The sequence below is a fragment of the Ambystoma mexicanum genome, chromosome 1p (genome assembly GCF_040938575.1).
Source record: "Ambystoma mexicanum isolate Mex_15411 chromosome 1p, UKY_AmexF1_1, whole genome shotgun sequence".
Taxonomy (NCBI): domain Eukaryota; kingdom Metazoa; phylum Chordata; class Amphibia; order Caudata; family Ambystomatidae; genus Ambystoma; species Ambystoma mexicanum.
Genome location: NC_090921.1, coordinates 54,911,553 through 54,937,448, shown reverse-complemented (window position 1 = coordinate 54,937,448; position 25,896 = coordinate 54,911,553).

Genomic DNA, 25,896 nt, shown 5'->3' with positions numbered 1-25,896 from the left:
TGGGGGGGTTGAGGTGCAGGGAGACATGAGTTGGACATGAGTGGGGGCCTGGTGGAGGCTGCCCCTGCACTGCTGGGGGGTGGGGGTGATGGGAGACATGAATGGGGGCCTGGTGGATGCTGCCCCTGCACTGCTGGGGGGTGGCGGTGGTGGTAGACATGGGTGGGGGCCTGGTGGAGGCTGCCCCTGCACTGCTGGGGGGTGGCGGTGGTGGTAGACATGAGTGGGGGCCTGGTGGAGGCTGCCCCTGGTGGCTGGGAGGTGGGGGTGATAGGGGACATGAGTGGCACCTGGTGGAGGCTGCCCCTGGTGGCTGGGGGGTGGAGGTGCACGGAGACATGAGTTGGACATGAGTGGGGGCCTGGTGGAGGCTGCCCCTACACTGCTGGGGGGTGGGGGAGATGGGAGACATGGGTGGGGGCCTGGTGGAGGCTGCCCCTGCACTGCTGGGGGGTGGGGGTGATGGGAGACATGAGTGTGGGCCTGGTGGAGGCTGCCCCTGGTGGCTGGGGGGTGGGGGTGATAGGGGACATGAGTGGGGGCCTGGTGGAGGCTGCCCCTGGTGGCTGGGGGTGATAGGGGACATGAGTGGGGGCCTGGTGGAGGCTGCCCCTGGTGGCTGGGGGTGGAGGTGCAGGGAGACATGAGTTGGACATGAGTGGGGGCCTGGTGGAGGCTGTCCCTGCACCGCTGGGGGGTGGCGGTGGTGGTAGACATGGGTGGGGGCCTGGTGGAGGCTGCCCCTGGTGGCTGGGGGGTGGGGGTGATAGGAGACATGAGTGGGGGCCTGGTGGAGGCTGCCCCTGGTGGCTGGGGGGTGGAGGTGCAGGTAGACATGAGTTGGACATGAGTGGGGCATGGTGGAGGCTGCCCCTGCACTGCTGGGGGGTGGGGGTGATGGGAGACATGAATGGGGGCCTGGTGGAGGCTGCCCCTGCACTGCTGGGGGGTGGCGGTGGTGGTAGACATGGGTGGGGGGCCTGGTGTAAGCTGCCCCTGCACTGCTGGGGGGTGGCGATGGTGGTAGACATGAGTGGGGGCCTGGTGGAGGCTGTCCCTGGTGGCTGAGGGGTGGGGGTGATAGGGGACATGAGTGGGGGCCTGGTGGAGGCTGCCCCTGGTGGCTGGGGGGGTGGAGGTGCAGGGAGACATGAGTTGGACATGAGTGGGGGCCTGGTGGAGGCTGCCCCTGCACTGCTAGGGGGTGGGAGTGATGGGAGACATGGGTGGGGGCCTGGTGGAGGCTGCCCCTGCACTGCTAGGGGGTGGGAGTGATGGGAGACATGGGTGGGGGCCTGGTGGAGGCTGCCCCTGCACTGCTGGGGGGTGGGGGTGATGGGAGACATGAGTGGGGGCCTGGTGGAGGCTGCCCCTGCACTGCTGGGGGTGGCGATAGTGGTAGACATGGGTCGGGGCCTGGTGGAGGCTGCCCCTGGTGGCTGGGGGGTGGGGGTGATAGGGGACATGAGTGGGACATGAGTGGGGGCCTGGTAGAGGCTGCCCCTGCACTGCTGGGGGGTGGCGGTGGTGGTAGACATGGGTGGGGGCCTGGTGGAGGCTGCCCCTGCACTGCTGGGGGGTGGGGGTGATGGGAGACATGAGTGGGGGCCTGGTGGAGGCTGCCCCTGGTGGCTGGGGGCTGGGGGTGATAGGGGACATGGATGGGGGCCTGGTGGAGGCTGCCCCTGGTGGCTGGGGGCTGGGGGTGATAGGGGACATGAGTGGGGGCCTGGTGGAGGCTGCCCCTGGTGGCTGGGGGGTGGAGGTGCAGGGAGACATGAGTGGGGGCCTGGTGGAGGCTGCCCCTGCACTGCTGGGGGCTGGGGGTGATGGGAGACATGAGTGGGGGCCTGGTGGAGGCTGCCTCTGCACTGCTGGGGGGTGGCGGTGGTGGTAGACATGGGTGGGGGCCTGGTGGAGGCTGCCCCTGCACTGCTGGGGGGTGGCGGTGGTGGTAGACATGAGTGGGGGCCTGGTGGAGGCTGCCTCTGGTGGCTGGGAGGTGGGGGTGATAGGGGACATGAGTGGCACCTGGTGGAGGCTGCCCCTGGTGGCTGGGGGGTGGAGGTGCACGGAGACATGAGTTGGACATGAGTGGGGGCCTGGTGGAGGCTGCCCCTGCACTGCTGGGGGGTGGGGGTGATGGGAGACATGGGTGGGGGCCTGGTGGAGGCTGCCCCTGCACTGCTGGGGGGTGGGGGTGATGGGAGACATGAGTGTGGGCCTGGTGGAGGCTGCCCCTGGTGGCTGGGGGTGATAGGGGACATGAGTGGGGGCCTGGTGGAGGCTGCCCCTGGTGGCTGGGGGTGATAGGGGACATGAGTGGGGGCCTGGTGGAGGCTGCCCCTGCACTGCTGGGGGGTGGCGGTGGTGGTAGACATGGGTGGGGGGCCTGGTGTAGGCTGCCCCTGCACTGCTGGGGGGTGGCGATGGTGGTAGACATGAGTGGGGGCCTGGTGGAGGCTGTCCCTGGTGGCTGAGGGGTGGGGGTGATAGGGGACATGAGTGGGGGCCTGGTGGAGGCTACCCCTGGTGGCTGGGGGGGTGGAGGTGCAGGGAGACATGAGTTGGACATGAGTGGGGGCCTGGTGGAGGCTGCCTCTGCACTGCTGGGGGGTGGCGGTGGTGGGAGACATGGGTGGGGGCCTGGTGGAGGCTGCCCCTGCACTGCTAGGGGGTGGGAGTGATGGGAGACATGGGTGGGGGCCTGGTGGAGGCTGCCCCTGCACTGCTGGGGGGTGGGGGTGATGGGAGACATGAGTGTGGGCCTGGTGGAGGCTGCCCCTGCACTGCTGGGGGGTGGGGTGATGGGAGACATTGGTCGGGGCCTGGTGGAGGCTGCCCCTGGTGGCTGGGGGGTGGGGGTGATAGGGGACATGAGTGGGGGCCTGGTGGAGGCTGCCCCTGGTGGCTGGGGGGTGGAGGTGGAGGGAGACATGAGTTGGACATGAGTGGGGGCCTGGTGGAGGCTGCCCCTGCACTGCTGGGGGGTGGCGGTGGTGGTAGACATGGGTGGGGGCCTGGTGGAGGCTGCCCCTGCACTGCTGGGGGGTGGGGGTGATGGGAGACATGAGTGGGGGCCTGGTGGAGGCTGCCCCTGCACTGCTGGGGGGTGGCGGTGGTGGTAGACATGGGTGGGGGCCTGGTGGAGGCTGCCCCTGCACTGCTGGGGGTCGGCGGTGGTGGTAGACATGAGTGGGGGCCTGGTGGAGGCTGCCCCTATTGGCTGGGGGGTGGGGGTGATAGGGGACATGAGTGGGGGCCTGGTGGAGGCGTCCCCTGGTGGCTGGGGGTGATAGGGGACATGTGGGGGGGCCTGGTGGAGGCTGCCCCTGGTGGCTGGGGGGTGGAGGTGCAGGGAGACATGAGTTGGACATGAGTGGGGGCCTGGTGGAGGCTGCCCCTGCACTGCTGGGGTTGGCGGTGGTGGTAGACATGGATGGGGGCCTGGTGGAGGCTGCCCCTGGTGGCTGGGGGCTGGGGGTGATAGGGGACATGAGTGGGGGCCTGGTGGAGGCTGCCCCTGGTGGCTGGGGGGTGGAGGTGCAGGGAGACATGAGTGGGGGCCTGGTGGAGGCTGCCTCTGCACTGCTGGGGGGTGGCGGTGGTGGTAGACATGGGTGGGGGCCTGGTGGAGGCTGCCCCTGCACTGCTGGGGGGTGGCGGTGGTGGTAGACATGAGTGGGGGGCTGGTGGAGGCTGCCCCTGGTGGCTGGGGGGTGGGGTGATAGGGGACATGAGTGTGGGCCTGGTGGAGGCTGCCCCTGCACTGCTGGGGGGTGGGGTGATGGGAGACATGGGTGGGGGCCTGGTGGAGGCTGCCACTGGTGGCTGGGGGGTGGGGGTGATAGGGGACATGAGTGGGGGCCTGGTGGAGGCTGCCCCTGGTGGCTGGGGGGTGGAGGTGGAGGGAGACATGAGTTGGACATGAGTGTGGGCCTGGTGGAGGCTGCCCCTGCACTGCTGGGGGGTGGGGATGATGGTAGACATGGGTAGGGGCCTGGTGGAGGCTGCCCCTGGTGGCTGGGGGGTGGAGGTGCAGGGAGACATGAGTTGGACATGAGTGGGGCCTGGTGGAGGCTGCCCCTGCACTGCTGGGGGGTGGTGGTGGTGGTAGACATGGGTGGGGACCTGGTGGAGGCTGCCCCTGGTGGCTGGGGGGTGGGGGTGATAGGGGACATGAGTGGGGGCCTGGTGGAGGCAGCCCCTGGTGGCTGGGGGGTGGAGGTGCAGGGAGACATGAGTTGGACATGAGTGGGGGCCTGGTGGAGGCTGCCCCTGCACTGCTGGGGGGTGGGGGTGATGGGAGACATGGGTGGGGGCCTGGTGGAGGCTGCCCCTGGTGGCTGGGGGGTGGAGGTGCAGGGAGACAAGAGTTGGACATGAGTGGGGGCCTGGTGGAGGCTGCCCCTGCACTGCTGGGGGGGTGGCGGTGGTGGTAGACATGGGTGGGGGCCTGGTGGAGGCTGCCCCTGCACTGCTGGGGGGTGGCGGTGGTGGTAGACATGAGTGGGGGCCTGGTGGAGGCTGCCCCTGGTGGCTGGGGGGTGGGGGTGATAGGGGACATGAGTGGGGGCCTGGTGGAGGCTGCCCCTGGTGGCTGGGGGTGATAGGGGACATGAGTGGGGGCCTGGTGGAGGCTGCCCCTGGTGGTTGGGGGGTGGAGGTGCAGGGAGACATGAGTTGGACATGAGTGGGGGCCTGATGGAGGCTGCCCCTGCACTGCTGGGGGGTGGCGGTGGTGGTAGACATGGGTGGGTGCCTGGTGGAGGCTGCCACTGGTGGCTGGGGGGTGGGGGTGATAGAGGACATGAGAGGGGGCCTGGTGGAGGCTGCCCCTGGTGGCTGGGGGGTTGAGGTGCAGGGAGACATGAGTTGGACATGAGTGGGGGCCTGGTGGAGGCTGCCCCTGCACTGCTGGGGGGTGGGGGTGATGGGAGACATGAGTAGGGGCCTGGTGGAGGCTGCCCCTGCACTGCTGGGGGGTGGCGGTGGTGGTAGACATGGGTGGGGGCCTGGTGGAGGCTGCCCCTGCACTGCTGGGGGGTGAAGGTGGTGGTAGACATGAGTGGGGGCTTGGTGGAGGCTGCCCCTGGTGGCTGGGAGGTGGGGGTGATAGGGGACATGAGTGGCACCTGGTGGAGGCTGCCCCTGGTGGCTGGGGGGTGGGGGTGATGGGAGACATGGGTGGGGGCCTGGTGGAGCCTGCCCCTGCACTGCTGGGGGGTGGGGGTGATGGGATACATGGGTGGGGGCCTGGTGGAGGCTGCCCCTGCACTGCTGGGGGGTGGGGGTGATGGGAGACATGAGTGTGGGCCTGGTGGAGGCTGCCCCTGGTGGCTGGGGGGTGGGGGTGATAGGGGACATGAGTGGGGGCGTGGTGGAGGCTGCCCCTGGTGGCTGGGGGTGATAGGGGACATGAGTGGGGGCCTGGTGGAGGCTGCCCCTGGTGGCTGGGGGTGGAGGTGCAGGGAGACATGAGTTGGACATGAGTGGGGGCCTGGTGGAGGCTGCCCCTGCACCGCTGGGGGGTGGCGGTGGTGGTAGACATGGGTGGGGGCCTGGTGGAGGCTGCCCCTGGTGGCTGGGGGGTGGGGGTGATAGGAGACATGAGTGGGGGCCTGGTGGAGGCTGCCCCTGGTGGCTGGGGGGTGGAGGTGCAGGGAGACATGAGTTGGACATGAGTGGGGCCTGGTGGAGGCTGCCCCTGCACTGCTGGGGGGTGGGGGTGATGGGAGACATGAATGGGGGCCTGGTGGAGGCTGCCCCTGCACTGCTGGGGGGTGGCGGTGGTGGTAGACATGGGTGGGGGGCCTGGTGTAGGCTGCCCCTGCACTGCTGGGGGGTGGCGATGGTGGTAGACATGAGTGGGGGCCTGGTGGAGGCTGCCCCTGGTGGCTGAGGGGTGGGGGTGATAGGGGACATGAGTGGGGGCCTGGTGGAGGCTGCCCCTGGTGGCTGGGGGGTGGAGGTGCAGGGAGACATGAGTTGGACATGAGTGGGGGCCTGGTGGAGGATGCCCCTGCACTGCTGGGGGGTGGCGGTGGTGGTAGACATGGGTGGGTGCCTGGTGGAGGCTGCCCCTGGTGGCTGGGGGGTGGGGGTGATAGAGGACATGAGTGGGGGCCTGGTGGAGGCTGCCCCTGGTGGCTGGGGGGGTTGAGGTGCAGGGAGACATGAGTTGGACATGAGTGGCTGCCTGGTGGAGGCTGCCCCTGTACTGCTGGGGGGTGGGGGTGATGGGAGACATGAGTGGGGGCCTGGTGGAGGCTGCCCCTGCACTGCTGGGGGGTGGCGGTGGTGGTAGACATGGGTGGGGGCCTGGTGGAGGCTGCCCCTGCACTGCTGGGGGGTGGCAGTGGTGGTAGACATGAGTGGGGGCCTGGTGGAGGCTGCCCCTGGTGGCTGGGAGGTGGGGGTGCAGGGAGACATGAGTTGGACATGAGTGGGGGCCTGATGGAGGCTGCCCCTGCACTGCTGGGGGGTGGCGGTGGTGGTAGACATGGGTGGGTGCCTGGTGGAGGCTGCCCCTGGTGGCTGGGGGGTGGGGGTGATAGAGGACATGAGTGGGGGCCTGGTGGAGGCTGCCCCTGGTGGCTGGGGGGGTTGAGGTGCAGGGAGACATGAGTTGGACATGAGTGGGGGCCTGGTGGAGGCTGCTCCTGCACTGCTGGGGGGTGGGGGTGATGGGAGACATGAGTGGGGGCCTGGTGGAGGCTGCTCCTGCACTGCTGGGGGGTGGCGGTGGTGGTAGACATGGGTGGGGGCCTGGTGGAGGCTGCCCCTGCACTGCTGGGGGGTGGCGGTAGACATGAGTGGGGGCCTGGTGGAGGCTGCCCCTGGTGGCTGGGAGGTGGGGGTGATAGGGGACATGAGTGGCACCTGGTGGAGGCTGCCCCTGGTGGCTGGGGGGTGGGGGTGATGGGAGACATGGGTGAGGGCCTCGTGGAGCCTGCCCCTGCACTGCTGGGGGGTGGGGGTGATGGGAGACATGGGTGGGGGCCTGGTGGAGGCTGCCCCTGCACTGCTGGGGGGTGGGGGTGATGGGAGACATGAGTGTGGGCCTGGTGGAGGCTGCCCCTGGTGGCTGGGGGGTGGGGGTGATAGGGGACATGAGTGGGGGCCTGGTGGAGGCTGCCCCTGGTGGCTGGGGGTGATATGGGACATGAGTGGGGGCCTGGTGGAGGCTGCCCCTGGTGGCTGGAGTGGGAGGTGCAGGGAGAAATGAGTTGACATGAGTGGGGGCCTGGTGGAGGCTGCCCCTGCACCGCTGGGGGGTGGCGGTGGTGGTAGACATGGGTGGGGGCCTGGTGGAGGCTGCCCCTGGTGGCTGGGGGGTGGGGGTGATCGGAGACATGAGTGGGGGCCTGGTGGAGGCTGCCCCTGGTGGCTGGAGGGTGGAGGTGCAGGGAGACATGAGTTGGACATGAGTGGGGCCTGGTGGAGGCTGCCCCTGCACTGCTGGGGGGTGGGGGTGATGGGAGACATGAATGGGGGCCTGGTGGAGGCTGCCCCTGCACTGCTGGGGGGTGGCGGTGGTGGTAGACATGGGTGGGGGGCCTGGTGTAGGCTGCCCCTGCACTGCTGGGGGGTGGCGATGGTGGTAGACATGAGTGGGGGCCTGGTGGAGGCTGCCCCTGGTGGCTGAGGGGTGGGGGTGATAGGGGACATGAGTGGGGGCCTGGTGGAGGCTGCCCCTGGTGGCTGGGGGGTGGAGGTGCAGGGAGACATGAGTTGGACATGAGTGGGGGCCTGGTGGAGGATGCCCCTGCACTGCTGGGGGGTGGCGGTGGTGGTAGACATGGGTGGGTGCCTGGTGGAGGCTGCCCCTGGTGGCTGGGGGGTGGGGGTGATAGAGGACATGAGTGGGGGCCTGGTGGAGGCTGCCCCTGGTGGCTGGGGGGGTTGAGGTGCAGGGAGACATGAGTTGGACATGAGTGGCTGCCTGGTGGAGGCTGCCCCTGTACTGCTGGGGGGTGGGGGTGATGGGAGACATGAGTGGGGGCCTGGTGGAGGCTGCCCCTGCACTGCTGGGGGGTGGCGGTGGTGGTAGACATGGGTGGGGGCCTGGTGGAGGCTGCCCCTGCACTGCTGGGGGGTGGCGGTGGTGGTAGACATGAGTGGGGGCCTGGTGGAGGCTGCCCCTGGTGGCTGGGAGGTGGGGGTGCAGGGAGACATGAGTTGGACATGAGTGGGGGCCTGATGGAGGCTGCCCCTGCACTGCTGGGGGGTGGCGGTGGTGGTAGACATGGGTGGGTGCCTGGTGGAGGCTGCCCCTGGTGGCTGGGGGGTGGGGGTGATAGAGGACATGAGTGGGGGCCTGGTGGAGGCTGCCCCTGGTGGCTGGGGGGGTTGAGGTGCAGGGAGACATGAGTTGGACATGAGTGGGGGCCTGGTGGAGGCTGCCCCTGCACTGCTGGGGGGTGGGGGTGATGGGAGACATGAGTGGGGGCCTGGTGGAGGCTGCTCCTGCACTGCTGGGGGGTGGCGGTGGTGGTAGACATGGGTGGGGGCCTGGTGGAGGCTGCCCCTGCACTGCTGGGGGGTGGCGGTAGACATGAGTGGGGGCCTGGTGGAGGCTGCCCCTGGTGGCTGGGAGGTGGGGGTGATAGGGGACATGAGTGGCACCTGGTGGAGGCTGCCCCTGGTGGCTGGGGGGTGGGGGTGATGGGAGACATGGGTGAGGGCCTCGTGGAGCCTGCCCCTGCACTGCTGGGGGGTGGGGGTGATGGGAGACATGGGTGGGGGCCTGGTGGAGGCTGCCCCTGCACTGCTGGGGGGTGGGGGTGATGGGAGACATGAGTGTGGGCCTGGTGGAGGCTGCCCCTGGTGGCTGGGGGGTGGGGGTGATAGGGGACATGAGTGGGGGCCTGGTGGAGGCTGCCCCTGGTGGCTGGGGGTGATATGGGACATGAGTGGGGGCCTGGTGGAGGCTGCCCCTGGTGGCTGGAGTGGGAGGTGCAGGGAGAAATGAGTTGGACATGAGTGGGGGCCTGGTGGAGGCTGCCCCTGCACCGCTGGGGGGTGGCGGTGGTGGTAGACATGGGTGGGGGCCTGGTGGAGGCTGCCCCTGGTGGCTGGGGGGTGGGGGTGATCGGAGACATGAGTGGGGGCCTGGTGGAGGCTGCCCCTGGTGGCTGGAGGGTGGAGGTGCAGGGAGACATGAGTTGGACATGAGTGGGGCCTGGTGGAGGCTGCCCCTGCACTGCTGGGGGGTGGGGGTGATGGGAGACATGAATGGGGGCCTGGTGGAGGCTGCCCCTGCACTGCTGGGGGGTGGCGGTGGTGGTAGACATGGGTGGGGGGCCTGGTGTAGGCTGCCCCTGCACTGCTGGGGGGTGGCGATGGTGGTAGACATGAGTGGGGGCCTGGTGGAGGCTGCCCCTGGTGGCTGAGGGGTGGGGGTGATAGGGGACATGAGTGGGGGCCTGGTGGAGGCTGCCCCTGGTGGCTGGGGGGTGGAGGTGCAGGGAGACATGAGTTGGACATGAGTGGGGGCCTGGTGGAGGCTGCCCCTGCACTGCTGGGGGGTGGGAGTGATGGGAGACATGGGTGGGGGCCTGGTGGAGGCTGCGCCTGCACTGCTGGGGGGTGGGGGTGATGGGAGACATGAGTGGGGGCCTGGTGGAGGCTGCCCCTGCACTGCTGGGGGGTGGCGGTGGTGGTAGACATGGGTGGGGGCCTGGTGGAGGCTGCCCCTGGTGGCTGGGGGGTAGGGGGTGATAGGGGACATGAGTGGGGGCCTGGAGGAGGCTGCCCCTGGTGGCTGGGGGGTGGAGGTGCAGGGAGACATGAGTTGGACATGAGTGGGGGCCTGGTGGAGGCTGCCCCTGCACTGCTGGGGGGTGGCGGTGGTGGTAGACATGAGTGGGGGCCTGGTGGAGGCTGCCCCTGGTGGCTGGGGGGTGGGGGTGATAGGGGACATGAGTGGGGGCCTGGTGGAGGCTGCCCCTGGTGGCTGGGGGGTGGAGGTGATGGGAGACATGGGTGGGGGCCTGGTGGAGGCTGCCCCTGCACTGCTGGGGGGTGGGGGTGATGGGAGACATGAGTGGGGGCCTGGTGGAGGATGCCCCTGCACTGCTGGGGGGTGGCGGTGGTGGTAGACATGGGTGGGGGCCTGGTGGAGGCTGCCCCTGCACTGCTGGGGGTCGGCAGTGGTGGTAGACATGAGTGGGGGCCTGGTGGAGGCTGCCCCTGGTGGCTGGGGGGTGGGGGTGATGGTAGACATGGATGGGGGCCTGGTGGAGGCTGTCCCCTGGTGGCTGGGGGTGATAGGGGACATGAGTGTGGGCCTGGTGGAGGCTGCCCCTGGTGGCTGGGGGGTGGAGGTGCAGGGAAACATGAGTTGGACATGAGTGGGGGCCTGGTGGAGGCTGCCCCTGCACTGCTGGGGGGTGGCGGTGGTGGTAGACATGGATGGGGGCCTGGTGGAGGCTGCCCCTGGTGGCTGGGGGCTGGGGGTGATAGGGGACATGAGTGGGGGCCTGGTGGAGGCTGCCCCTGCACTACTGGGGGTTGGCGGTGGTGGTCGACATGGGTGGGGGCCTGGTGGAGGCTGCCCCTGGTGGCTGGGGGTTGGGGGTGATAGGGGACATGAGTGTGGGCCTGGTGGAGGCTGCCCCTGCACTGCTGGGGGGTGTGGGTGATGGGAGACATGGGTGGGGGCCTGGTGGAGGCTGCCCCTGGTGGCTGGGGATGCAGGGGGACATGCGTTGGTGGGCAGTAGTGGAAGGTGACATGTGGGTTGGCTGGGGGGCATGGCCATGGTGGATGGGGTGCCTGCAGGACATGTGCAGGGTAGGCCCCAGTGGTGTGGGCCACCTGCAGGGGCCGTGGAGGGTGTAGAGGGAACACATGGGAGGACCCACACGTGCAATTCACATGTGGTGCTCCCGGCGCACCCCTGGAATACACGTACCCTGCTGTTTTTGCGTGTGATACTTCCCACGCACCCCTGGAATACATGTACCCTGATGGAATCGCGTGTGATACTTCCCGCGCACCCCTGAGGCACACGTACCCTGCTGCTTTTGTGTGTGATACTTTCCGCGCACCCCTGAAATACACGTACCCTGCTGCTTTTGCGTGTGATACTTCCCGCGCACCCCTGAAATACACGTACCCTGCTGCTTTTGCGTGTGATACTTCCCGCGCACCCCTGGAATACACGTACCCTGCTGCTTTTGCGTGTGTTACTTCCCACGCACCCCTGATGCACACATGCACAGGACAATCGCGTGTGGAAATTCCCGCGTACCACTGAAATACACGTTCCCCGCCTGGCGTTTGCTGTTTGCCAGCCCTGTGAACTGGTCCAGGGTTGGCGCAGCCCTTTGCGATTATTTGTGGATTTTGAAGGCTTTTCCTTGCGCGAGGGCGTTCTTGGGGGCGTAACTGGCGCTGCTGCAGGGTCGCTGCGCCACGCTGCTCCACGGCTGGTTTTGGATGCGAAAATCCATGAATACGCTGTGCGCGGAAATCGATTTTAGCGCACGCGGCTGGCGCAGACATTCGCACGGGCACGCTGTGCGCCAGCCGCGTGCACCACTTTAGTGCGAATTTCTATGAATTACCCTGTATATGTACATCTGGTTTCTAATGTAATGCATTGCTGGTACTGAGCATTACTAATAATAGCAAGACTATTTATAATTCAAACAGAGAATGGCTCAACTTTGTCTTTCAATCCTCTTCTAGCAACTACACCTACAAGCACAACTGCAGGTAAGTGTCCATTGTCTTTATTCTGTGTACTGGCTTGGAGTGTTTCCACTGAGTAAAGGAGGAGAGCAGATAATCCTGGCTGCCTATTTTTGAATACATTTTAACCAGAGTGTTTGGCCTTTGGAGGTGTGGATAGTGAAATTTTAAATTGTAAGAGAAATAAGGCTTTGAACGCCTCTTCTTTATGTGGCGTATTTAGGAAGTTCACAATAAGGCGAAGCATTTGAAAGTGGTAACACCCTTTCCTGTGTTGTCTTTATTCTGAAGGGTGAAAGTAACCAATACAAAATATATATGGCTGCTATAACACACCATATTTAAATCTGGTTTGTGAACTAATAGGTTGCTGTTAGTGAAATCTAATAGTAAGGGGAGCACTAGTTCCAATGCACAGAGAGTATGGCTCAACTTTGTATTTCATTCCTGTTGTGTGTGTCATTCCTGTTTTGTGTGGAACATATGGTCCAAACAAATAAAATAAACATCCATTTGCATTGCTGGCTTGGAATATGTCAGCTGAGGTAACAAGCAAAGCAATGTGCTTGCATTTTATAGAGGAAATCCCATACAGACACAGGACTCATTTCCAGATATTATGTATATGCTTGTTTTCTGTAGCACGACTGCTAAATTAACTCATGATGCATTCAGCAATAGTTAAATAATTACACCAGTGCATGGTTTGGCATGAAGTCAACATTGTGTACTTTTAGACAGCAACCGTTGGCCTGGGGTGAAAAGAAAACTGTGTCTAGGATAATGACAGAATGTAACCCCAAATCTACTAGACCACATGGCTAATCCATTGCTAACTTTAGTGGAGATGTTTAAGGGCAGTGTATGGCTCATTAAGAGTATGAAGATGCCCAGAAGTTGGAATAGCTTGCATCTAACCAGACTTCAAAGTGAAGATCAGCAGTGAGGAGAAAATGTTCAGCAACATTGATGAACATAGAGGGTAACGTGGAGCTGACAGAGCCTACAATGCACTGGGGAGGCCCATAACTTACGCGTGTGATCTCCCTCCTCTTCCTCTGATACATCTACCGAATTGGTAAGATGTCCGACTAAGTCAGATTCCAGAGGAAAATGGGACGAATTTAGAAGGAAGATGATGAAGGTCTCTGAGAATGCAGCCTCGACCCCCTCAAAGAAACCGCAAAATAGCCAGACCTCAGTCGCTCTGTTGGACGACACAGGGAAGTCAGGAACTACTCTGGAAAGATCCAGTAGTAAAGGTGAACATCGAAAATCTTGAGTCAACGTTAAATCGTCGAAGAATCATCGAGAATCGAGTGTTTCCCCCACACCGACAAAAAACATAAATCGTCGACACCCTCGATGACTTTGTTGATGCCATTGACGCCAATGGCTTTAACATCGAAACCACAGAATCGAAAATGAGAGACCTGTGTGACACCCTTCACTCTTCTAGTGGCATTGATACGTCACCAGAGCTAGAGTTTGCAAAACCTGACCCGGCAGAACATGCAGATTCAGGGTACAGGAGTTTGATGAATAGGGTTGGGGAATACATGGGCTGGGTTAGATCCTCACCCATATTTGATCAGGATGATATGACTGATATGCTTGACCAGGGCCCCCAGAAGGACCCAGTTCTCCCCTTCCATAGGGCACTTCAGAGAACAGTCGACAAAAACTGGGAGGTTCCTGATACTGCTGCAGTCAACAGTAATTTTACAAAGAAGTATAGAACTGCGAGTTCGTACCCCGATTACTTAAGGAGGCATCCCCCTCCAGAAAATCTGGTCAGTCAGGCAGCAACTTCATCAAGACAAACAGCCTATCCATCTATCCCCCTGGATAAACAGGATAAGAAGGTGGATGCTTGGGCCTGTAAGGTCTTTACTTCGGGTAGCATGGCTCTCAAGTCTACAAATGTCACCTGTACCCTGGCCAGGTTCACCCATACCCTGTGGGACTGCATTTTGGCGGCGGCTGATCATACTCCGGAAGGTGAGGAAAGAGAAGGCTTCGGCTTCCTGAATATTGTCAACGATGGAAAGGAGGCAATGGGGGAATGTCTCCAGTATCCACTGGATACTGCTGATAGTATCAGCAGATCCATGGCTGCAAGCACTGTGCTACGCAGATTTGTGTGGTTGAGGAAGTCGGAGTTTGCACCAGACGTGCAAGCCAGACTACCCAACATGCCTTTTGAATGCTTGAGGCTGTATGGCAGTAAAGCTGATGAAAGCTTACAAAAACTGCAGACCTCAAAAGCGGTGGCTAAATCTCTTAGTGCCTCTATGAGACAGCCTCAGAAACCTTATTCTCTTCCTGGAGAGGTTGTTCTTTTCGGTACTACTCCTCTTTTGATAGAAGAAGAGGACAGTCCATCCAAAGAGGTAAAGGAAATGTCGCTCGTGGTGGATGAGGAAAAAGTGCAAAACTAGCCTCAGGAACGACATCTTTGCCCTCAGCCGCTTCTGCAGCCGCCTCGAAGTCACTCTGAGGCCTTATCACGCAAAACCCTGGTAGGAGACAGAATCTCACAGCATCTGAAAGAATGGCAGGGCCTTACTTCTGATGCTTGGGCACTGGAGACAGTAGCTCAAGGTTACTGCCTTCGCTTCCTAAAAAAGGCCTCAGGAACATCCACCGGAAAATTCCAGATCCGCTCATTGTGCAGGAAATTTTAACCCTGCTAGAGAAAGGTGACTGTAGCGGAGAGGAACAAGGGTTGGTATTCCCCCTGCTTTCTCATCCCAAAGAAGGACGGAGGATTGAGACCCATCTTGGACTTAAGAAACTTGAACAAGTACCTCAGCAAGGACACGTTCAAGATGGTAACCCTTTCTCAGATCCTTCAGGCTCTTCAACTCCAAGACAGGTTGGTATCATTGGACTTTCAGAATGCTTACTTTCATGTGCCAATCAATCCCAAGTACAGAAAATACCTGAGGTTCGCTGTTGGCGGTTCTCACTATCAGTTTCGAGTTCTGCCATTCGGGCTTACCTATGCCCCGAGGGTGTTCACCAAACTGATGGCGGTTGTGGCAGAGAGTCTCAGGGGAGGGGCGATTCACGTCTACCCTTACCTGGACGATTGGTTGATCAGAACGCTTTCTCCTGAACAAGCTCAGGACCATCTGTTGATCACCTGTCACTTCCTTCACAAACTGGGGTTCTCCCTCAATTTCAAGAAGTCCTACATGATACCATCCCAAAAGCTCCAGTTTATCAGATCAGTCTTGGATACTGCCTTGGGCAAAGCCTCGCCTCCCGAGGGGAGAGCTCTCCACATTCTGCAGATTGTAACAACGTTCCAGAGTGCCCAGCTTCTGCCGGCCTTCGATTTCTGAGGTTGCTCGGCCTCATGGCATCCTGCATTTCTCTGGTGCCACAGGCTCGACTAAGGATGAGTTCTCTTCGATGGGCCCTCAGAACTCAGTGGTCCCAATTCTCGGGGAGTATGTCGGATCTTCTGCAAGTGCTGTGAGCAGTCGCTCAGGATCTACTATGGTGGGCTTGCAACAACAACATCCTCAAGGGAGAATCTTTTTGGCAACTATGGCCGGAGATAACAGTAGTGACGGACGCCTCACTCACGGGGTGCGGAGCCCACACCAACGATCTGACGATCAGCGTTCGTTGGTCTCCATCAGAGTCCAAACTACACAACAACCTATTCTAGCCGAGGGCAATGACGGACAACATGGAGGCCATGTACTACCTCAACAAGAGAGGAGGCGTAGGGTCACTACCACTGTGCAGAGAGACAATGCCGCTCTGGTTCTGGGCGATAAGAGAAGGAATCTCTCTATCTGCAGTTCACCAAGCCGGAGAGCAGCACACGGCGGAAGACACTCTGAGCAGGCAGAGCACATTCTCCCACGAGTGGGAGCTATCTCAGGAAGTCCTTCTGGATAACTTTGCCCTTTGGGGAACCCCTCAAGTGGATCTGTTTGCAACCATGGTCAACCGGAAGTGCGAACAGTACTACTCAAGGGAATTTCCTCGAGAGGAGCTCTAGGAGACGCGTTCGTGGTGGACTAGAAGTTTCCACTTCTGTACGTGTTTCCTCCAGTCCCCGTGATTCCTCAGGTTATCAGGAGACGGAGAAAGTTCGGGAAAACCATGATCCTAATTGCCCCAGATTGGGCGAGGAGGACACTGTACCCGGACCTTCTGGACATGTCCATCTGCCCTCAAATACATCTTCCGCAAAGAGAGGATCTTCTCTCGCAAGAGGAATGTCGGGTTCTCCATCCAGAGGTCAAAACACTCAATTTTCACGCATGGTTTCTGAGAGGTTGAGACACAAGGATTGGGATCTTCCAGATGACTTAATGGAGATTTTGCTTTCGGCCAGAAGGCCAGCCACTAAATCCATGTACCGATGTTGTTGGAATAAATTCAGTATCTGGTGCAGGGATAAGAATGTGAACCCTTTTCAATGTGGCACCCCAATGGTGCTTTCTTTTCTATTGCATCTAGCCAATCTGGAGTTCCAGATCTGGACAATTAAAGGATATCTGGCCATTTTCACGAATTCCTCAGAAGAAGTTTACTACTTCAAAATTCCATTAATGGTTCAATTCTTGAAAGGGCTTACTAATGTGTACCCTCCAGTCCCTTTTCATGTCCCAACTTGGATTTAAATATGGTACTTAATTTTCTAACTTGTATACCTTTTGAGCCTCTGCACTCCTGTCCCTTTAGGCTTCTAACATTAAAAACTGTCCTTCTTGGGGCCTTAACATCAGCCCGCAGGGTTAGTGAGCTACAGGCTCTCTCATGCAAATCCCTGTACACTACTTTTTACAAGGACAAAGTAGTTCTTAAGGTTAAACCTTCTTTCTTACCAAAAGTAGTTTCTGACTTTCACTTGTCACAAAAGATCATATTACCAACGTTCTAGCCTCCTCCTCATTTGGGCAAAGAAGAGGAGAGATTGCATAGACTGGACCGTAAAAGGGCTCTTAGTTTTTACATTTCAGGAATGTCAAAATTGCATCAGGATGACCAACTTTTTGTAGGTTATACTGGCCATGAATTGGGATTAGCGGTGACAACACAGACCATATCCCACTGGATCATTTTGGCTATAATTGAGTGCTACATATTGGCGGGAAAGAACGCACCGGATGGGCGTTGATCCCATTCCACTAGAGGGATGGCTACTTCTGCAGCTCTGAAGAGAGGAGAGTCCATGCAGCAGATATTTGTTCAGCTGCAACATGGGCATCAATGCATACCTTCATCAAGGATTATTGCTTAGATGCTTCTTCTTCCAATGAAGGTTTATTTGCCAAAGCGGTAATCCATTCCGTCCATGACAAAAATAATTAGTACTCCCACCTCCAAAATTACCACTGCTATGGGAGTCTATCATAAAATGAGGAATACGTGGCAGGACACAATCCTTTCGAAGAACAAGTTACTTACCAACTGTAACGTTCTTTCGACTGGATGTTCCTCCCATGTATTCCTCATCGCCTCTCCCATCCTACCCGCAGTACAGTTTACGTTAGTTACACTTCTGTCACACAAAGGGTCTTTCAGTCATGAGGCACGCCTGGGTGTTCCTCGAATATTCACTTGTAAAAACAGAACTGAAGCTAACGGGGCGCGGCACGAGTTACTTATACTGATGGTGACGTCAACAAGGTACAGAGCTCGTCGATGAACATCGATGCCAGGACCTCATGCACAGCACCCTCTGCCGAAACTTTTTTTTCCAAAGCAGCGAAGCTGGCAGATACGAATATCATAAGATGAGGAATACGTGGGAGGAACACCCAGTCGAAAGAACGTTACAGTTGGTAAGTAACTTGTTCTTCTGTCTTTTCTCCCCTGAACATTTACAACTTGGCAACCGCCCCCATGCACACCGCTACCACACCCCCACCACTTGGGTCCCTGTGAAGCCTGTTCCCTTTCACTTCTGTGATCGGTAACCGCCGCTGCAGTGTCCTTTTCTTTTTTTGGGGGATGGCTGCGGGGGCCACAATATAGTGAGCAAGCGTGCAAGGGACACTCCCTCAGCCACCAGCACCAAATCTCCTCACCTCCCAAGAGATTGTTTCATTAGTTTGACAAGTGCAATGTTGTGTTTTTAAATATGTTTTTTCGTGATGTTCGAGGACACCGGTCGCTGTCAGTGAATCCAACATAGCGGGCGTATCCAAAAATATGACGGACCGCATGCTTTTCATCAACCAATCAGCGGGTCCATGGACCAATCAGAGGCCTGTCCGCAGAGCAAAAAGGGACGTAAGTCAGCGGACTGAACACAGATATCACCAATTCTTTGGGACCTACTTTTTGTCTGTTTTATAAAACATGAGTGGGCGGATTTCCCCCCAAATTACAAAAGCACGCTTTCTGGACCAATCTTCGGCAAATTTGGTGAAAATCGATCCAGCAGTTTCGGCTTTAGGCGTAAGCAAAACCTTTTTTTGCCATAACGTCTATTAGGAAAACCACGCATTTTGGGACCCACCCTATTATTATTCCCCCCTGGATGAAACCTCACCAAACTTCACAGAATCAATCCAAGAGGCCATATACTTCTTTTGCAGTTTGGTGAGGATTCGTGCAAGCGTGGGGGCGAAGTTATAAGCGCCCAAAAAGTGTTCTTCCTATGGGTTGATCAACTGAACCATAACTACAGGGACGCTACCGCAGGCCCTGTAATATATGTATATATTAAACATCAACCCTGGAGATGTGGTTTCGTAATGTAAATCCCAACAATGTTATCAGAACGGGTGACTTTAACTCGGATTGCGCAGCTCTTTATTATAGGGAATCTCGCTCTCTCTCGAAATCAACAACCAGAGAATTAAAGCAGGGACATCTGGATAAATGGTATGAATGCCTGAGGTATTCATCTCCTATTGGCTATCATCGTAACCTGGGAGCGAGGGAGATCATCTTCTTGGACAGACCATGTTTTTCTCTCTAGGGGAATGTATATCATTAGTTCCCCCTTATTTTATCAGCCCAGCCTCCTAAGTGCTGACTTGGCTATCACCTTTACACAAAATATTTCATTCACAGGTCTTACTTGGGCTCCGTCCTTAGCTCTTACTACTCCTTGTAGAACTGGTTTTAGTGTACTTTGGAATTCAGGTAAACTAGATAAATTAAATCATTCTTTGCTTACGTTTCTTGAGAACAATTTGGCTTTGGTAAAAGAAGTGTTTTTACTTATAGCAAGACTATTTTTGCTTGCCTCTCAAGATTTTTAAGAGGTATTTGCATGGGTAGAAAAAGGGTACAACATGTCTATAATGAACAAACAACAGAAGCCAAAACAGAGTTGAGATGTGTCCTAAGGGATAGACCATTTTTCAATCAAGATGATTTTGCAAGACTAACAAGAGAATTTTATTCTGATGTTGGTGAGTGTATGTCGGCTTCCCGTATGCTTGGAGAGAGTATTTCCTTGATTTAAACTCCACATTTTCCACTGGGGGTGCTGAAAATTCCCCTGACAGCCAAACAGCTAAGAGCTGAATGCTATTCCACCACCCCACCAGCAGAAATAGCCATTATTACTGGCACTGGTCTTACCAGTGCCAGTAATACCAGTGCCGGTAATACCAACAGATCCTTCCATAGAGTCCTGCAGCACTTGTAATTCTGGTAATTCCGGCAGACCAAGTGCCGATAACAGTGATGCAGATTGCCAGTATCCTGGGGGATACCAGGATACCGGCAAACTCTGAATTTGGCCCGAAGTATGTTAATTTTAGGTTTATATTTCATATGTGTCTATATTGTTTGTACTATTAAAATAATTTTCTTGACTTAATGGGTGTAATGGATGTTCCCTTCTTACATGTATGCAAACAATATATATAATACAAATCAATTCAATATGAAAGTATAAAAGATATAGGTTTGGTAAACACAAAAGAAGTAGTAAGTAGGCAAAGGGATTACTGCTGTTCTGTGCAACACCCATATGCAATGAACCAGCCCCTCGGCTAAAGGCCCACCTCATTAAGCAATGAACAGACCTGCTTTCACGAGCCACTCAAGCTGTGCCCGGAGATAAAGTATCTCCAACCATTAAATTCAGCACCTGCAACTCAAATGAGTATAAGGTTCACACATTGAGAAATATAGTTTGCAATAAAGGTTATTAATCTGGTTTGGAAACAGAAGGCGATGCTGTTTGTGAAATCGGCTTGTGAGTAAGAGGCAGGCTGTGCATAAGAGGACACAGAAAGCTTCAACTGATTGTTTTTTCGTCTTTAGGTGTCAACACAAGTGCAAGTGAAACACGTAAGTGTCCGTTTAATCACTCAGAATGTTGGCTTGGCATATGACCTCCGAGTAAAAGCCGGGCAAAGTGGCTGCCCTTGTAAAGTGTACCCCTCATCACTATTTCAAGGAACATATAAAAGCCTTCCTTGTGTGGTTGTGGCTTTTCCATAGAACATTTGTCTGCAACTAGAATAAAATTGAGATGAAATTAGAACATTTTAAATTACTTATATTAGGGTATTGCCTTGAAAAAAGTACAATATGTACGGAGCGTCTGTTGCACTTGCATGCCCTATGAACAGGATGGTGTAGCCCAGTAGCAGGCACATAGCACAACAGTTAAGAGATGGAGCTGGCAGCCTGTGGATGCCCAGGGTCATGTGTTAAACGGGAGAGAAAGAGCTGACCTTTGGCTCTCCTAAATCAGATGGAATCAGGTAATCAAACAGGTGATCTGTCAGAACCATGGAGGCGCCGCAGCATAGTGGAGAATACCAGAATCCTTCAAGACGTATAAAGAGGGCCTCCAGGCGGGAACATAGCTCCACAATCAGGAAAAGGGGAAACCCAAGTCTTCCTGAGGATCTCAGAGACTGGCGCAGTGGGGCTCCAAGCAGCCAGTGCACCAATTGGAAAACTATTTATTTACAGAGCGGAGGACCATTGTCCTTAACAATGGGAGAGAGAGTATTGATATAATACTTGTGGAGGTAGAAACATGAGCAAGGCACAAGGACAGTAGGGCTTGACATAGGAATGGGATAGTGGAGTTAGTGCTATGTTTTAGGCTGAAGGGGTGAGGGATAAGTGCTTTGCTGTAACAAAGTAAGGGCAGAGGAGCACAGGGACTTGTAGTGGCGTAGAATGCTATGCACGTGGTTCTTACAGATGGGAGCAGAGTTAGGAGGTTGGGTTAAAAAAGAAATACAGTGGCAGTAGTCAGGAGATGATGATTATGAGCATTACAGAGTAAGGGATCTAGGAGAAGGAGAGGGCAAAGACGAGAGGGGGCACGGGGTACGACAGGTGGTAATGAGGCGAGCTGAGGATGATTTTCGGGAGTGAAGGGGAGAGTAGGGAGTCAGTTTGGCCGATAGATAGGGTGGGCAAGTTCGTATATAGTTTTGAAGATGGTGGGAATGAGTTTATATTATGCCCACTTTTGCATTGTTAACCGTCCTGACTGACGTGTGGAGGTGAAGCAGTGAAGGTTGAAGAATGAATGGACAGGAAAGGTAAAGACTGTGTCGAGAGGTGAAAAAGCATAGATGGGAAGGCCTTAGAATAGACTTGCACAGTAGAGAGAGTACTAACAAGGAGATTAGGGTCTTCACAGAGTGAAGAAAAGAATATGTCTTATTTTCAGATATTGAGGAGATTATGTGTGCCCTATTTTGGAGATGTCGAGTTATAAGTTGTGAGATTGGTCAAAGACGACACCAAGGGTTGCGAGCAGAAGCATAGTAGGGAAGGTAGTCAGGAGAGAAAAATGGAATAGGGGGAGAGGAAGAGATAGGCTGTTTGGATGAGAAGTAGAGAACTTCAGTTGTAGTGGAGTTGACAATGAGTGAGTGAGATGCCATCCAGTTTTTTTCAGTTAGGTAGGGCCAACCCTTTAGAGTAGCCAAGTGCAGATGAAATCTACAGCAATCGTTAATTTTTGCAGCGCAGCAGCATTAAGATGCAGGAGAAGCCTGAACCTGGATAATCACGCTGAATACACTATATGTGCTTCATCTGAAGTGCACACACAGCAATATCTGGGCCCAAGTGCAGATGCAGTCTGCAGCAGTATCTTGTTTAACCAATTTGGTGCAATCAGGATCAAGGAGAATCCTGCACCTGAGAAGGGTCTCTCACCACGTAATAGGTGATCCTACCCCTAGGCAAACACAGAGCAAAGGTGTGAGGCCAAGTGCAGACAGGTGTACAATGATTTCATGCAGCTAAAGAAATTGCTCCATAAGAAGACACCTGCAGCGCTGCGCAGTCCAACTCTGAGTTTCTCCTACTTGAACAGTCAATGGCAAGTTCAAGGTAATTTTCTGATCACAAGTGCCTGGGAGGACCATGCATGGTGATGTCCCAATGATTGTATCCTTGCCAACATCCCATTACGCTTAGCGAATGGCACACAAGGATTTTATGGAAATGTATTTGTCTTCTGGGAGTTAATGCAGGGAACTGAGGACTACTAAGATGCGGAGGTTTCCTCTCAGGCCCTGGATGAACCGGGCCATCTTTTTCTGAATAACTTGTAACTGCAGAATGAAGCTTTTGGGTACAATCAAGAATAGTCTGGAGCAGTGATCTATTTTGTCTCGGGGCACCTCACTTTATGTGACATATTAAGGAAGTGCAGAATGAGTTTTAGCATGTGGAAGGGGTAGCACAATTTCTTCTCACGTCTTGAATTTGAAGGGTGGATGACAGCAAGTCGTAACATATGTGACTTTTGATGCACATTATATGTACATCTGGTTTCTAATGTAATATATTGCTGGTACTGAACATTACTAATAAGAGCAAGAATATATACAATTCAAACAGAGAATGGCTCAACCTTGTCTTGCAATCCTCTTCTAGCTGGCAGCTTTGGATCCTCAACTTCAGGTAAGTATCCATTGTCTTTATTCTGTGTACTGACTTGGAATATGGAGTAAATTAGGAGAGCTGAATGATCTTGGTGGCCTATTTCTGAATACGTTTTAACTGGAGTGTTTTGCCTTTAGTGGAGAGGGAAGCTAAGTATAAACCGCAACAGTGATACATTTGAAAGAGTAGTAAGGCTCTGGACGCCTCTACATTTTTTGACTTATTAAGGAAGGTCAGAATAATGTGTAGTATTTGGAATCATTTGGAAATGGTAACACCATGTGATGTCTTTGATGTCTTTAATCTGAAGGCTGAAAGTGAGCAAGCCGTAGCATATGTGGCTGTTATAACACATCATACTTAAATCTGGTATCTACGTGCGATTCCCAAGGTGGGAGGCCACTAGCTAACTGTCCCCAGGGTGGGGTACATCTTAACTTTTAATGTCCCTTTAACAACGTTTTTATCTGTCTATTGAATACGTTTTCATAAGGGAAAATGTTTCATAATATGACATAACTGTATATAAATTATTAATAGTTCCTCTTTTAACATATATGAAAGAACTATAAACCTCCTTTAACAAACACATACTTATGTGAGTCGTTATCATCAGCGCATACCCCAATAGACAAATCACAGTAGACATTTCTCCTTGTCAAATGCCAGCCCCTCTGTCCACAGCAGAAAAGTTATATCACTATTTTTTATACTTATTTTTGACAATTTCAAAAAAGTAAAACTCAGAACAGATTTGCAAAAGCATCCATACAGGTCCTTGCTTATGCTCCTTGCGCAAGTTTGCTTCAATCCCGTCCAGCGCTCCGGGCTGCAGCCTTAAGCAGAATTGTTTTCCCCATTTCAACCAAGAGCTTCGGCTATGCCGTATGCCCCAATAAGTAACTCAGATTAGGCATTTGTCCTTGGTGAGGGCCAGGCCCGATGTCCATGCACCAAACATATATTGTGCTTACATTTGTACACTTTGAAAAAATAAAACACAAAATAGATTCTCAAAACCATGCTTTCAGGTCCTTGCTGATGTTCCTTTCGCAGGTTTGTTGTAATTCAGTACAGCACATCAAGCTGTAGCCGCAAGCAGAATATTTCTTCCCATTCAAACCTAGGGATCAGCCATGCTGCATGCCCCAATAATCAAATCAGAGTACATGGCTATCAAGTAATTGCAGGGCTCTGGAATGGGTAGATGACTGCGATTCATCTAGTACTTTAAAAAGATCACCCTGCTGCAGGTGATGAGGTTCTTTGGTGAATGTGCCCTTTCTTCTTCAAGTGTTAGGTTCCGAATAGGAGAGTGAGCCGTGTTCACCTCAGCACTCAGTTATTCAATAAGTAACTGTTGCCGTAATGAAGCAGTCTTCAAAACCATTCTTCATGCTATGTTTATTGTCAGAAGTCAGCCGACACGTGATTCAGCGATCTAGGGTCTTTCTCAAGGCATGTGGTTTGTGGGCCAGTCATTGCTGCGAGGTTGTGGAAATGAGTCTGGCATCCAATCCCAATATCTTGTCCTACTAAGGTCACAAATAAGGGCGGTTAATGATTTCAAGGGGTGGTTTGGTGACCACGTGGGCACCTGGTTCAGCGTGCTTGGTAATTATCTGTTGATTAGCATTTTCTCTGAGTGTATACAGTGAAAGTCACAGCGATATGTTAATGCAATCCTTTGCAGCACTGTAGGCTCTAGCCACAAACAGAGCTTTAGTCACGGCCAGAACTTATTAACCTATTCAAATATATCCCGATTTTGAAAGACTTCACCACATAGCCAGGACCTGGTGGGTATGCCCACTTTAACCCCATTGCCAGTGCTTTGTGGTCATTGCCAGTAGCCAGATTATCCAAGTCATGGCCTTTGGCCATGACCCGGACAATCTGGCCACTGCCCATGAGCATAGGCCATGACTCAGACAGTCTGGCCACTTCCCAGGGCCACAGGCTATATTTCATTGCCCAAATGTATACCACTATTTTATGTACCTACATTAATACACTTTTCCAAAAATAAAACACAGACACATTTGCCAAACCATGCTTACAGGTCCTTGCCAATGCTCCTTGCAGAAATTTCCTGCAAACCCATCCATGTTTTATTTTTTGAAAAGTGTGAAAATGTATGTACATAAAATAGTCATATAACTTAGCTCCCCGTTGACAAAATCCATTCAGACTTTGCAGCAAAATTCAATGTATCAGTCTATAATCCTTCGAAAATCTTTTGTGCACATTCTTCAAATGGCAATAAAGTTATAATCCATCTAAAAATGTTGAAACCCCCCTATACATGTGCCACCTCTTCACAAAACCCCACCAAAATTTTGTGAAAGCATTCAAATCTCGGTCTTAAATCAGTGTGCACACTTATATCCAACCAAATCCCACCCTACTGCTTCCTCTTCTGATCCCATCCCTACTATTTTATTCCCAAGGTTTACCCCCTTCTTATTCCCTATCTAACCTCCTTCTTCTTCAATACTTGTCTCTATACGGCCATCTTTCCTACTGCCTTTAAGCATGCCACTATTACCCCTATCCTTAAGCAGCCTTCTGCTAATCCCCTTCTTGCATCTAACTTTCGCCAAATCTCACTTCTTCCTTTTCTCTCTAAACTACTTGAATGCGTAGCCTATTCTCAACTTTCTACCTTTATCTCTAACCACTCCCTCCTTCCTCTCCCTCAATCTGGCTTCCGCCCCAAACATTCCACTGAATCTGCTCTTACCTATGTCCTTAACGCCCTCCTTACAGCTCGCTATGCTAAACAATCCACTATCCTTATCATCCTTGACCTCTCTGCTGTTTTCGATACTGTCGATCACCCCCTACTTCTCAATACTCTTTCCTCCTTTGGCGTCAAAGGCTCAGTCCTTAACTGGCTCTCCTCTTACCTTTCCCACCGCACTTTCGCCGTCTCTTGGGCAGATTAAACCTACTTCACCTTCCCTCTGGACTACGGCATTCCCCAAGGCTCTGTCCTTGGACCCTTCTTATTCTCTCTCTATACTTTTCTTCTCACTCCTCTCATCTCCTCTTTAGGAATTTCTCACCATTTCTACGCTGATTATACTCAGCTGTTCCTCTCCTTTTCTCCCTTCTCTCCTGATCTACATCTAAATCTCACCTCCTGACTCACGCCATTAAAAACTGGATGTCTTCTTATAACCGCTCTCTTAATACTGGCAAGACTGAGGTCTTATTCTTCCCTTCTAACACATTTCCTCCCCCCTCTCCTCCTCCTTCTATTTATTTTCCCTCTTCTAATCCTTCCTATTTGCACCCATGCCAGGAATCTTGGAATCTACTTTGACTCAT